Source organism: Nipponia nippon, unplaced genomic scaffold, assembly GCF_047370975.1.
Source record: "Nipponia nippon isolate SJK-2023a ecotype South Korea unplaced genomic scaffold, ASM4737097v1 scaffold_17, whole genome shotgun sequence".
Lineage (NCBI taxonomy): Eukaryota > Metazoa > Chordata > Aves > Pelecaniformes > Threskiornithidae > Nipponia > Nipponia nippon.
The window spans coordinates 8,325,278-8,336,793 of record NW_028262333.1 but is presented as its reverse complement, the minus strand read 5'-3'; positions in this window follow the sequence as shown (position 1 = coordinate 8,336,793).

The following is an 11,516-nucleotide window of genomic DNA, read 5'->3' as shown; positions in this document are numbered from 1 at the left end:
AGCGGGGGCGGGGGGCACCGCGCTCCCGGCCGCCGGGGGGGGCACCGCCGAGCCCCCTTCTCCCCTGCGGGCTCCCCCTGCCCCGGCCGCCCCTCTCCCCGGCCCCTCCGAGCGCGGCCCGTAGCGGGGAGCAGCCGTGAGGATGCCCCCAGCCCCTCGGCAGAGCCGCTGCCCCCCCAGCCGCCGGAGCCGCCCCCCCGCTCCGCGGGCCCGGGCGGCCGCCTCCCGCCGTGGAGCGGGGCGAAGGGCGGCAGCTCGGGCAGGGCTTGGCACCGGGAGCCGGCGGGGTCTGGAGCCGCGCTGCCCTGGGCGGGCACGGCTTTGGGCGGCGGCGGGGACGGGGGCGCGGTAGGCGGGGGGCTTTGGCGATCCCCATTTTTGGGGCGTGCGACCGTGAAGCGAGAAGATATTCGTGGCTTTCCCGTAGCGTTCGGCTTCGTTCCCCTGTGCTTAGACCTGCGGTTCGCTCCTTTCACTGCAGTACCGTCACACACACGCGTCCTTCCACTGCGCGTTACAGCTTGTGCGTTTTGCTGGCAATATCTATGTGAAAATGCAAGCAAAAGCCATGGCTGTGTTTGCATGTCATATCTGCAGCAGGTAGATTTATTTTATGGCCCCCTCTCTCTTGAGAAGGTAGAGGAGATAGGGTAGAGCTGTGCAGGTTACACAAAACCACCGAGAGCAAGGCGATGGTCCTGCTTCGTGGAAGTGAGGCGATTTATGTGCTGTTCTCAGCTTTCCACTTTTTCCATGTTTAGCTTTTTCTAAGTCCTGTTGGACCTCATCCCGAGCGCTCTGCAGGCAATCCGAGGCAGGTCCTCAGGGCCAGATTTTCAAATGATCTTTAGCAAACAACCGCTATTCTGCTGTTGGATGGTGAGCTCCCCTTGCCCTGCCGGCATGCTGAGAGCTCTGACATGTCCTTATGTGCTTCAGTTCCCATTCAGCAAATGGAGAATCTCAATTCTCAGCTGGTGCAAAGCAGCTACAGGCTGGGTCTCTGGGCACACGGTGCTCCAGGAGCCTTGGAGGCAGGTTGCTTTACACCGAAAATGCATTAAGAATAACAATGTATTTTTAATATATGTGAAGAGTCATCTTCAGAGTACAAACCGAGCCCCTTCTGGTTTCCTGCCATATTTATGGCACAAATATCTAAAAGCTTGCACACCACTGAAAAAATGTCAGTTATTTATTTCGTGCTAATATGAACGTTGTATGTTATTGCAGATACGCCCCACAGAAAAGATTTCTCTCTCCACGAGCACGTGCTCTAAGACTGATTGCTTAGTTACGTCTGTGTTTGCCGCTGAGGGCAGAGACCTTTCCAAGTGGGAGCAGTGTTCATGGGTCATGGGCAAATGCAATTTAACAAGGAAAGGACAGAAGAAGGAGACTCTAAAGAACAGCTTATCTGAGTGGTACATAAAATACTGCTAGACTTCAAATATACGAGGCTGGTGCTTGCTTTTGATAATAAATAGAATATGGTTGTTAAAAATGTTGCTTTGTTATTGGCTGTGTTCTTTGCAATATAATACTGCTTGAAGGACAGGCAAGCATAGGAATTCTATGTCTATGACTTTGAAAATTGGCGAAAAAATGGATAATGGAAGAAAATGCAATTTTAAAAAAGCTTATATAGAGGAAAAAATAAAAAAATAACACCTCACTGTATTTAGTGCTGGAAACCAGCTCAGAGCTGAGAGACTCAAATGCCTGAGCAAAAAAATCTGCTCTGATCCCATCATTTTTCAACACCAGCATGTATATAAATTCTGAGCCTTGATTTGAGTTTTGCAAGTGTGCTGTGACATTGCTGTAGCATGAGAGTCAAGCATCTCGGAATTAAGGGCGTTTATATATGAAGGCCGAGTTCTGTATTTCAGGGCCGCACGCAGAGTACGCGGAGGGGAAGCCCTTTGTTGCAGTACAGTAGGCATCTCCCCACGAGATCCCGGCCGCCTATGTGGCAACTGCAAACTGCTATGTAGCGGCAAAGAAGGCTGACACTGTAATTACACAGCAGTTGCAGGCAAAGCCCAGCTAGACCGTACACTCTTGACAAGAGCCCTAGCAATAAAAACGAAAAGAGGAAATAAAAGTTATTATTCGTGTGTGTGTGTGGAGGGACGAGGAGGAAATGGGGTCTGGCCGTATGGTTCTAGGGAGAGAAAACTTGGAGTGAGAAAACTCAGAATATTGCTAGTATCACTGCAAATTGTATGAAACCTTTCTAAGCATAGAGTTCTGAAATGGTAAATCTTTGGGTTAATTCACCTCTTCTTCTGCCTCTACCCCGAACATGTATTTCAAACATATTTGACTAATTCTTCCCTACGGACAGAGGTGTTTCTTGCTAGAACTTACCGTGTTTGCTGTACTCAGGCATGGAAGGCTGCTTTGGACTGGAACTGCATGTGGATTGCTCCAAGCTGCCGTTCCTGTTTGTACCAGTGAGCTCTGGTTTGGGTCAGGACTCAGAAGCTGAGCTGCGGGTCACTGAAGCACAGCCCCAGCACGAGGGCGGTGCGTTGATGATCTGCGCTCTGGAGCCTCCTGGCTCTTTCGCCTTTCCTCTGCAAACGGGAGGAGCTGAAGATGCACGCGCTGCCGTCAACGTTGCAAAGCCAGAAGGTGCGTGCGAGGCATGGGGTGGGGTGTGCGCGGGAGGGCTGGCGTCTCTCCCCACCTCTGCCGCCCGCCTGGTGCTCTACTCTGCTTCTCAAATCTCCTTCTGTAAAAAGAAGATTGTGCTACTGCCTATGAGGACGAGACTGTCCTTGTAGCGAGGGCTCTGTGGGGTTGATAAAGAGTGCCAGGGAGGAGTCTCCCGTTATCATCGTGTGACTCTGGAAGCTGAGGCTTTAAGAGAAATACCACTTATTCTGAGACGTGTAATATGTTTATACATGTTGGCAGTACCAGTGATACAGAACTCTGCATTCCTTTCTTATGCAGGAAATTAATTGCTTATTCATTTCATGCACATTTAAACCCTGAAATGGCTGTAGATTTTTGAATGTGATTTCTTCAGTGGGATGAATTGTGGCACTGCCACAATTGCATTGCCTCTAAAGTTCTTTGATTTTGTTCTTGCATATCCTTGGAAAAGCTGAAAAGTTGCCTGTGCTTTGTGATAGAGACTAATTCTTACCTTCTGTAGGGCTTTGTGTTACTTTGACTATCAGGTTCAGGCCATATTATTTGTTTTACTGAAACTGTATGGAGCAGCAAAATATTTGTCCAGCTAATATTGCCTGTTCCTGGAGCCTCCAATATCTGCTTGTCTTTTTTTTCCTTCCCAATGAGGACATAAAATACTCATCATCATCATCTAGCCAAACACTTTGCAGTCAACTTTTATATGTCCTGCAATTAGCAGAAGAGTTATGATTCTAGGAACAGACTACAGTAAGGTGACATCTGAAATGGACGTTTTGTGCCCCACTCTGCTGACCACTGCTGAGTCCAGAAAGTGCACGTTATTAGTTACTGTTTGTAAAGCCCTGAGAGTCTTAGGTACTTACCAGCCACCACCCTGCTAAAATAACGGTGCATGATAAAGGCACCTCTTCCGACAGCCCACCTCGGCATCACCCGGGCGGTGCTGAGCAGGCACGTTTGCTTCTGCTCATCGCTCATGCCAGCTGCACGAGTGTGTCCAGATGTCAGATGCCCGTCTGGTCACGTCCCTTAAACACGATGTGCCTCGCAAGGGCGTAATCCACCCACCAAACCATGCACAACGCAGGTCAAATATCCCAGTTGTCTGTGCGTGCCTGGAAGAGGGGAACGGGGCCACTGTGTTGGATGGCGTTTGTCAGCGTCTCGCACCTGGGGACAGCTGGAGCGCAGTTTTCTTCCCGACTGCCAGCAGCAGGAGATGACATTCCGTGAAGAAGCCGTGTGTGTAAGTCAGCACTGACCAGGTGGCCATATAGAATATCTAAGGGGCTTTCACACTAAGGCTATATAGCCTGCTCTGTGCAGCATACACGTAACCTGCCTCCGAAAGCACGCAGGGGTTTCAAGGCTCAGAAGCTGGGTCTGTCTTAGAGGAATGTGTGTTACTACCCATGTTTTTAAGGTTATATTCCCTTTTCCTTACCTTTAAAAAAAAAAAAAGTTCCCCTTACAGTCAGGCATGTTAAATGGAACATGTGCTTCTTCCACCGAGCTTTCAAATTTGCACTTTTTCACAGTCAAAAAATTATTGTATAAAAATTTAACAAAACGCCATAGGCTGAATCCTGGGGCTTGTTCAGAGGGGTCGAGCGACTCAGCCAAGCTTTCTTCTTTTTAACTGCTCTTCTGCCTGCCCGGCCGGAGAGAGCTGGGTCTGTGGTGAGTGCCTGGCAGTCGCCGGCAGCCGGCTCCTGGGCTCGCCTTGGAGCAGCTCGCGTTGGAATGTGGTTCTCCAGATCTGCCTCTTCTGCGAGTGTGGGCTGGCAGGTCTCCAGGAGGGGGTGTGTGTCTTGGCCAAAAGCTGGCGGTTTAAGGAAATGCATGGTTCCTAATCTACCATCAGAAAAAAGCAAATATGCAGGCAATTTAGTAAAGTGAAAGTGCAACCCCCTGGGGAATGTGTAACTTGTGCTTCTGAGATGTTTTGAATGTGTAGCCATGTTCTGTCTTAAATCTTTGGTCGCTTGGCATTTTACTATCTTTAAGCTGGATCAAGAGCACGTGTGTAGACTTTATCTGCTGAGGTTTTCCTGTACCTTCAAATCCTTTCTGGCTGGTGTTCGTAGGCTCACGGTAAGTCAGGGTGCAAGCAGCACTCCTGCGTGAAGAAGTAGCTAATTCCCTCTCTAGACTGATATTGCATGCGGAATTTTCTAATTTGCTGGCAGTGGGTTCAAGGTATCACAGAAGAAGTGGTTTTTAAACTTGGCCTTGCCTCTTGAAACCAAAGGATGCCCTTATGGGTGATTTTGCCATATGTTGGTGATCCAAGGAGGAAAACTTTTTCCTTCTTACTATTTACTTAACCATTTCTGTGTACATTATAAGGATGGAAACTGTAGATTAAAATTTCCTATTAAAAATGAGAAAAGGGAATTTCAGTTTTTTATCACCTAACTCTCAGAAATAGTTCATAAAACCTGGATAACTGGATCTTTGTGTTTTAACCCACTGAGATGATAGATCCCTTGCATGGAAATGCATTGCTGCAAGATCTGTCTAGGGCAACATCATGTGTTTCTGATGCGTTTGGTGTTTGTGATGCTTCTAGCCATAGGCAAAGTAGGAAAAATTGGACCTACTGATAAATTTACTGATGTATTGTGCCAAATATTTGTCATACATATGTCAGATAAATTGTTTGGATGTTGCTATAGGAATTCTTCTCCTCTTGTGCACTGCTAACAGCAGTTACTGTGCTAGTCTATCGTGCCTGGAAATAAGTAAGAAGGGGTAGGTGTGGAATGACAAAAATATTGGCAAAATGGTGACTGCTACACTGGCAGTGGTATCGCGGGCTATCAGCCACAGCCTGAACCAGGTCTGTGTCGAGATGCCAAACAGAAATCAGGTGCTACAAAACAGATGCCAAACAGAAAGCAGAAGTGCCTGCTTAGGTGCAGCTCTTGCAGGGCTGTGTTTGTGAAATTTTAAGAATCTGGGAGGACTGGAAATGATTGAGCCTGTTGCTCCCCCAGGAGATACCACTCCTTGGGAGCTCCCTTCTGGATCACAAACCCCCCAGCCTCTGTGGGAAGTAAGAGAGAAGCCCGCCGTTGTCATAACCCAGAAAGGGATGGATGGATGGATGTCGAAGCAGACCCTGTATTTCTGGTGGGTAAAGGGGAGTGCCGGTGGTGTATCATGATGCAGCGATATATCATGAAAGTGTTCCTGAGCTTTATCTTGCTGCCTTGAAATGCCACAGCACGTAGCGGGGGTCTCTCCCCGGCAGCCAGGCTCCCTGACATGGGGGCAGCGCATCCCCTCTTCTTGTTATGAAATTACTTCATAAGCTTTGTAATCCACCCTGGAGGTGACTAAGTGTCGTTATCTCTGTTATAAATGAAGCTATCGCAGTTGTCCGCTTCTGTGGCGCAGATGAAAGGTCTGGGTTTCCTCCTCTCTTATCAGGCACCTGTTGCTTGTACCCAGACGTTACTCACATCCCTTAAGTCACATCTTGTTTTGCATAATTAACACCAACTGTGCTTCATTTCCTTCCTTCCCTCGCTGTTTTGCTCTGTGGCCTTACCTGGCTATGGAAACATTCAGTGTTATTTTTGAGTTTTAACACAAGGAGTGGAAATCAGCTTTGGCTTCGGGGGCATCGGCTCATGAAAGATGGGAATGTTTTAGTCTGGTATAAGGGATGCTCTTTAGTCTTGAACTGGTGCTGTGGCTGTGGTCTGTGGTGTGAAATTCTGTACCAGTCCCTTATGAGTGGTTTGAAACAAATGAAGCAAACCTAAAGAAAAGTCTGTACAGCAATCGCTTGCCGCAGTTGGAAAGTTGTGCTCAAAAAATGGTACGTCCTCCATCTCTGTCAGCTTGAGCCTCAGAGGACTGAGCTGGGTGCACCCCAAGGCAACGGAGAGCCGTGCGACGTGCTCCGAGGTGGTACCAAGGGGACCTGTTTTCCAAACCATGTGTTACTGTCAGTTATTTTCAGGTGGTTTCTAGCACTGACACCTGGCTCCTGGCAGCAGCAGGGTTTGAGGTGGGAACCATAATGCCAGTGCTTTTCCTTGCTGCAGTAATTCATGATTCACTTTTGGTAATTCACTTCAGCTTTTAATAACTATTGACCTGATTTTACATGAGTAAGTTGGTGTTTACGAACAATTGTAGTAACTGAACTTATACCATTAACTAAACTGTGAGCTCAGTGAGGTAGGATGAAAGCGCATAAAGTGTAAAATGAAAGGTAATGAGGAGTTTGGAAAGATGGTCTATGTGAGGAAGGTGCAAAAATGGGATTCTTCAAGGGCGGGTGGGGAAGAGATCCTGAAGGAGTGAAGAGCATCCAGGGCAAAAACTGTGTCTATCCTTCCACATCCCATCCAGTCACTTGTGATTTGCCCTCTCCTGAGGAGGCCAACAGGAGCTCCCTTTCCTTTGCCTCTTGCTGGCCTGTTTCTTCCTTCACTTTCACTCAGATTCAGTAGAAGCAGGAAATAAAATGTAATTCTTATAGCTATCAAGTAAAAAATCAAGATCAGAACTGACCTCTCTTCTTCACTCAGATGTGTTGCTTGACAGAGTAACAAGCTCTTGCTAAACAACTACCCTTGTAAAGGGATTTTCATAAGCTGTGGTTAAGTTTGACTGATGTCACCACTCAACGGCAAAAATTATTTTACTATTTTTGCTTATGCGCTTAAATCTGTATATAATGTTTACCTTATACTTCAGCATGATATTTACCTTATACTTCAGCATATGTTAGGTGTCTACCATAGAACTGAGCAGAACCACGTTATTTTACCTGTAATCCCAAAGAATATCTAACTGCTCAGTATTAAAGTGACAGGATGATGCTGGCACATTTAAATCTCTGGACACCTGCAGTTAACTGGCACTGATGCAATAAAATTCCCTGTTGGGAATCATTTGGATTATTGGGTTGTAGGTTTGTATATAAGGTTTTTTTGAAGGATCGGGTGTTATACTTCTTTATTTTTTGGAATTATATCTGACTTGTCTGGCAACTTTAATTCCACCTCAATGTACTGTCTTTTGCACTTGCTTTTCAAAATTTTACCAGTTTGAAGATGTTTTCTGTTGTGTTTCCTTCCTTTAAAGGATACCAAGCTGATTAAGGTTTGCTATGTGCTGGCTGTCGTAGTCTCACAGTCTGAACTCAGTATATCAGAGCAATTTGCCATTCACTGGGATGAAAAATTCCATTGAGGTAAATGCAAATTCTGAGGTTGGTACCTTACCAGAATAAAGATTTTAAACTGACAGTTCTGCGTAACTGCTGTTTGCACAGGTAGAAATCCTTGGGGTAGAGAGCAGATATGGCCTGGTTGTAATGAATAAACAGGATTCTGAAGCTGCTGTGATCATTCCTGCTGTCCAGCTGGCAGAATAACAGTGCTTGTTATCAGGCAGAGGCTCTGTAAATCTGAGAGATGGATTTTCCCATCATAGGCTCCAGGTCTGAAACTGGATCCACTCCGGCTCCGCGGAAGGGCCGTGTAGATTTTCCAATCTACAGGATTCAGCCACTTGATAGTAGAACGGTGAGGGCCCTATGGGAAATATTTCCAGCTGTTTCTGATTGAATAGATCATCTCAAGGACCATAAATTGTGAATCTTTCTATTTTTTCCTGAATATTTATTTACGGTTCAGGTCAATAATCTCCAGAAACACAATTCTGCTTACAAATGAAATTCCTGGGCTGCATTCCCAGGCATTCCCATGTGACTCGAGCATTTTTAGCAACTAAGTGAACAAATGCAAACATATTTTCAGGGCAGTGGAAGTGTTGCTATTCGCATTCTCTCCGAGTGCCTGGGAGCCCTGGCCCCAGATCTCCTGAAACACGACAAGGAGGGAGGTCCCTTCTGCAGAGCATCCCGTGTCTAGGGGGGGAATTGCAATCAAATGGCTGGTCTGCGCAGGGCAGGCACAGGGACGTTGGCCCTCCTGCAACTTCATGATGCCAACATGAAGCTTTCTCTGTCCCATGTCCCCACTGGACACGTGGAGCTTTATGTGCCTGCTGCATGGGGATGCAGGAGCACAGGGGACCATGGGGGCACCTCAGCTCTGCTCTTCCAGCAACCCAGGCTGTGATGGTGGTATTTCAGCCCAGAAAGTTTTAACGAATCTTCTCCTGAAGTACCTCAAATCATGTAAACCCTCCCTGGGCCTGCCCCAGGCTTTGCTCTTGTCCCTTTTGTCACTGCCCCTTTGGACGAATCTGCCCAGCTGCCGCCAGATGTGGCCGATGCCACTGACGGAGGAAGGTGGTGGTCCCCTGGCACGGCACAGCTCCTTGTCTCCATCGGGTCTGGAACAGCCGGGGATTGTCTTTCCTAATGGATTTATAGGCTTCTGATAGTTGCTATATATATATTCCTTTAAATGCAAAGGAAGAACTGATGCTACCAGCCTGTTACCTGCTGGCACACCTTTCTCAAAACCCTATCAGTTTATTTGTGACTAAGAAAATGAATTTTCATGTGGAGGAAATTGTGTTCCCTGGCAAAGGAAGCAACATTGTGGAAAAGTACTGTCATTAAAAGTCATAGTGACTATAAAGCAGTGCTTTAAGGGCCTTTTGGTGTTTGTATTGCTGTAGCAGACCAGTTTGATCCTGAAACATCTGAGTATTGGGATTGTTCTCACTTCTCCGGCACCAATCCATAAACAGAGCTACAAATTATTGACAGCAGTCTGAAAGAATGCATCTTTCCCTGAAACCCTCGCTAATACCCAGCTACGTTCTGAATAAAAAAAGCTCTAACTCTTTCCTGAAAGCCACATAACTTTTCACTGCAAGGCTCCATTTATAAATGGTGTAACTAATGAACAGCAAAGCAAACACTTAAATATCAACTTTTTTTGGCACGTATATTACAATGAAGTGATCAAAAGCAGACAGCAAATCTATCCTTATTTTGGCAGGAATAAGATCTATACCTTCCACCTGATATAGACAGGGATACTGATCTCTAATAGCCATACTGAATTAATTGTATCAGCATAAAAACTCAAATAAGTTACTGTTACATTCTTTTTTCCTCCCATCTGTAGAATTGAGTTTCCCTGAAAAAAGATGACAGCAAAATGATCTCCCAGGTCTCTTAAGTTAAATAATCGCTTTTCAGCTTTAAAATATTTTTTTGTGGGCAATTAGTTTTAATTTGTTGGGTAAGATATTGGGGCTGTTTCTTTAAAAAGAGCAAAATTCCTACAATGCAAATGTATAAATCAGTTGAGCTCACAACTGTTTGATTGCCAAGGCACTGCAAATGTTTCTTTCCTGTTGCATTTCTGGACTTCAGTTTATGCAACTTGTAGCAAAAAGGAACATATTGAATTCCAACTCAGCTACTGCCATAGTTAACAGCATTTCTGTTAACTAATTTCTGTGATTTCTGAGGTTAAGGTTTAAAATGCAAAAACTTCACTGGCGATGGTGTCTGTATGCTGTGGCTAGCTAGGTGGCTGTGCTGATGGAAAACAATTTTTTTTTTTTTTTTTTTATACTATAAAACCATTCTGTATTGTAGCTCTTTGCTATTTTTCCAGGTTTGGTGATGATTAACTGCATATTTTAACCATAGCTCCTTTGTGCCCTGTAACACTCATGTGATTTGATGTGGCTCCTATTTCCATCCCCATGCAGTAATTTTTAACTGGTTTGGATTTTGATGTGATGTGTATATATTGCACATATTACAATAGAAAAGGATGAAATATAACATTTAAATAATGATTTATAATTCTGAAATAAGTTGCAAGCTAAAATATTCCTCCAAGTTAAAATTCTTTCAGGAAAGTAACATTGCTCAAGCAACTGGTGTGAGTTTGTTCCCAATTAACATTTACTGTGAATTTTCAAGCAGGTTGATCAGTGTTTGTTCCCCTCTGGATCGCCCTGGCTGGGTAATGGGCAGCTTTGCTATTGCACCCTGCTGAAGGAAAGCCTTGGACAATGCAAAAATCAAAATACCTCCTTACAAAGAGGTGCCAAGCGAATGTCCTGATTCTCCCTCCCCATCCTGGGTGGGAAACGGAGCGGGAGAGGGATGCCTGCACCCATCCAGCTTCTTACTTGCCTGCTGAAGGCACTGCCTTCTGCAAAGCTTTTCCAGCTGTATCTGTTGGTCTAATAAATTATCTTACCTCTCCCAGCCAAGCTTGCTTTAGCACACAGTAGCTTTATAAAATGAAGCCCTGCAGCACGCTACTGTCTTTAGGAGAGTTTTCCTAGCTCAGCATCCAACCTTCAACAACCTTCAGCTGGGGTGAGCTGGGTCGGTGTAGGTCCTGATTTAACTTGTAAAGTGAATTTACAAACAAGAAATCCACCTAAAGCAATTCAGGCATTTTGTTTTCACCTGGCGGCTCTGCTCCCTTCTCCGGAAGGGCTGGTGCAGCGGGGAGCCCCCAGCCCTGATGGAGCCTGTGGGGCGGGGGGCTTGCGCCTGGCCCCGGACCCACGTAGGTAAGGGGGGGGTGTCCCGTCTCTCCCTGCAGGCTCAGCTCTGATCCCCCTGTTTCTCCATCCCGCATGCGTTTACTCTTCCACAGGGTTCGGTAGTAGAATAAAATCAACTCAGCCCTTCCCTCTTTGAAGTATTGCTGGGTATTACAGAGTCACATACTTGTATATAATTACCATATTCTAACACTTAAATATTTTCCTGACTAATTTCCTCCTGTCCCTGCTTTGAAAATACCCAGATTATATCCATTAAAAAGTTATAGACTGGAAAACATGTGATTTCAAATGAATTTTTTTAACACTTAAAAACCACTCTTCTTTGTGGCCTTAACCTGTTACCTTTCACAGAATTAATGGGG